Source organism: Alligator sinensis, unplaced genomic scaffold (genome assembly GCF_000455745.1).
Source record: "Alligator sinensis unplaced genomic scaffold, ASM45574v1 scaffold1329_1, whole genome shotgun sequence".
Lineage (NCBI taxonomy): Eukaryota > Metazoa > Chordata > Crocodylia > Alligatoridae > Alligator > Alligator sinensis.
In genome coordinates this window covers 4,017-7,081 of record NW_005842460.1, presented here as the reverse complement: position 1 = coordinate 7,081, position 3,065 = coordinate 4,017, and positions in this window count along the sequence as shown.

Sequence of the window (3,065 nt, the reverse complement as noted above, 5' to 3'; positions counted from 1 at the left end):
TTTGAATAGTTTGAACAGGATTAACATAAACTCGACCCTTAACGAATAATGGTATGAATAATGTCAGGTACATAATATGGGGAATTAGTTTCACCCATTGGACGGCACCCCAAACACCCTAACAGGGGTACAGCAGAGATTAAGGAATGATTGTTTGTTTATCAGCACTCCTGAACAAATAATTTGCAAAAGGATGTCGCTAGAGATAGCAGCAAATGTACTGAAAACCCCAGGAGTAAAAGCATGGTTACTGCCGCTGGTGGGGCAGACACCCTGGGAGGAACCTGACCAAATAGGAACCATAGTGCAGGAGGACGAAATCAAGAAAAAGCCCAAATTAATAATAGAGAACACCATGTGCACACTCCTTACCATCCACAATCTAATGAGGTTGTGGAAGGACACGTTGGTATTTTGAAGACACAACTGAGAACAAATTTAAAATCAATTTCCTTTAAAAATTGGGATGCAGTTTTGCATGTAACCTTAATTCAATGTAATAATGACAAAACCATGTGGTTGAAACACGAAAAGACAGAATTTCCAGTGTGGACATATAAGTATAAAAAAGGTGATAAAGTGTGGATACACCTACCCAAAGAGGAAAAAGTAACAAAAGGTGCAATCGATCAACTGGGGAAACATCCCAACACTTATTTTTGCTTAACTGAGGAAAATCAAACACTATTAGTACATCAAAGTTGGCTAACCTCACGAAGCTAGGTCTCACAAAGACCTAAGCAATCATTTACTTTTGTTACAGGTGTCAAGGATTGAAGTGGCAACAGTGGGAGATCAAGCATGAAAATGATCCCAGAGACGAAAACTGGATGTGGCTAACCAGCGCAACATTATGCAGACCAGTACCTACACCACCCAACTAGCCACGACTGGATATGCAGTGAGAGGCCTGCTGCAGCCTGGTCCTCCCGGGGCTGCCGTTGTGTTTTGGTTTTATGAACTATACGCATTTACAGCATCTCACATGACCTTGTGTTCACCACCGTAACATTCATTGATTGCCTGCGCACCCCTTACAATACACGCACCCGCGCACCCCTCCGCAGTCCTTTCCCTAACACAGTCTCTTAGTCCTCGCCCCGTGGTTGGGGTTCACATTCTCTGCTCGTTCCCTGTCCTTGTTGCTGTTGCTGCTGCTGACACTGCTGCCATCATCGTCACTGTCTCGAGGTCCGGTGGTGTCACCGTCGTGTTCGTTATCCCAGACCGCTCCCCCTCTCGGAGCGGCTTTGCACAGCCTTTGCCAGGTGGAATTGGTTTCATCTTCTCCATCCCCCCAGGGTCTGCGTGCTATAGATTGGCTCGTGTGCCAGAAACGTGGGACAGCCAGGCTAGGGTGCGGCAGGAAGCCCGCCAGAAGTGAAGGGAGACGTTATGAAGGTTTTGTGTCCTGGCAATGGTGAGACTCCTGGGTGGGACAGCCTGCCCAAGGAGGTCTGCGTGGCATTTTGGGACCTGGTGGCCCCCGACCTGCTGGAGCTCTTTCGAGAGCACCTGCAGGAGGGCCAGCTGGGTGCTGTGATGGACTGGGGCCTTGTGACCCTCTTGCACAAGGGTCTCAGGTAAGAGCTGAGGGACTGGAAGTCCATTACCCTCCTGAACTTTGACTATAAGCTGCTGGCCAAAGTCTTGCCTGAGCAGTTTAAATCTATCCTAGGCTCCATCATCCATGAGGGCCAGTCATGTGTGGTACCAGGATGCAGATCCATGAGGCCCTGCTGCAACTGAGGGATGTGCTCCAGCTGGAACGGGACAGAAGGCAGAAGCTGGCAGTGCTGGACCTGGACCTGGAAAAGGCCTATGACAGAGCGTCACACCGGTTTTACTTTGAGACGCTGAAGTGAATGGGCATCCCTCTGACCTTCACCGGCTGGATAAGGACACTGTACATGGATGTGAGCAGTGAGGTGCTGGTGAATAGGTTCTTGAGCACACAGACACAATAGACTGAGGGGTCTGTCAGGGCTGCCTGCTCTCCCTGATCCTGTTCATCTGTGCCATTGTACCCCTGGCCCAGCACATCAGTCAGGACCCTGGGATGCATGGAGTCCAGATCCCCAGAGGAAGCAAGGAAGAGACCAGGGTCCTGGCCTACATGGATGACCTGAACATCCTGAGCCAGAATAAGTGCTCTGTAGAAGCAGCCCTGTGGCACACATGGGTTTATGAAGTGGCAGCAGTGGCAAAGCTCAGTGTGAGCTTGCCTGGCTGTGGGTGATCTCAGGGACCTGGAGTCTCTGTGAGTCTTGGTCCTCTGCGAGGGGGCCAGGATCCTTGTGGTGGAGTTTGACCCTGAGCTAAGTGGAAGGAGGGCCTGGGAGAAGAAGGTGGCAAGGTGGACAGAAGCACTGGTAGCAACACTGCCTTCATAAGCACCATGTGCCCCACATGGAGAGATGAGCAGTGGTGCAGGGAAGGGGGGGATTTGTTGTAATAGGTGCACAGTTTCTTAATGTGGTTTAAGGTGTGTGATTGAAACTTTAAGCTAGATGCTACACACACACACACACACACACACACACACACACACACACACACACAGAGGTTGCCCTCAATTTATACTGTACATGCATTCCCAGAGAATGGTGCATAAATTGAATTTGCATAAAGCAAACCCACTTTATCATGTCAAAAACAGGGATAGGTTCCCATGGTGGTGAGGGAGGGAGAGAGGGAGGGAGTGAGGCTGGGACTAGGGAAGAGGCAGGGGGAGGGGTGCCACTCCTGGGGTTGCACAGTGCAGCAAAGCAGAGGGAAAAAAGCAGCACTCACCCCAGCCCAGGCTGCAGCAGCCCTAGGAGTGGCAGGCGGGAGCTGCCTGCAGCTGCTGGGCTGTGCCATGCTCCGCCTGTCCCCACTCACCTCTACTCCTGGGCTGCACCATGCCCTGGTGCAGGCGGCTAGTGTCGCCTGCTCCCAGGGCCACTGCAACCGGGGCTGGGGAGAGTGGGGCCACTGCTGGCCAGAGCTCACACAGGAGCCAGGCAAAGATGAGTCAGTGTGACTGGGCTGTCGGGCTGTGGGTCTGTCCCTGCTGTCCTCCA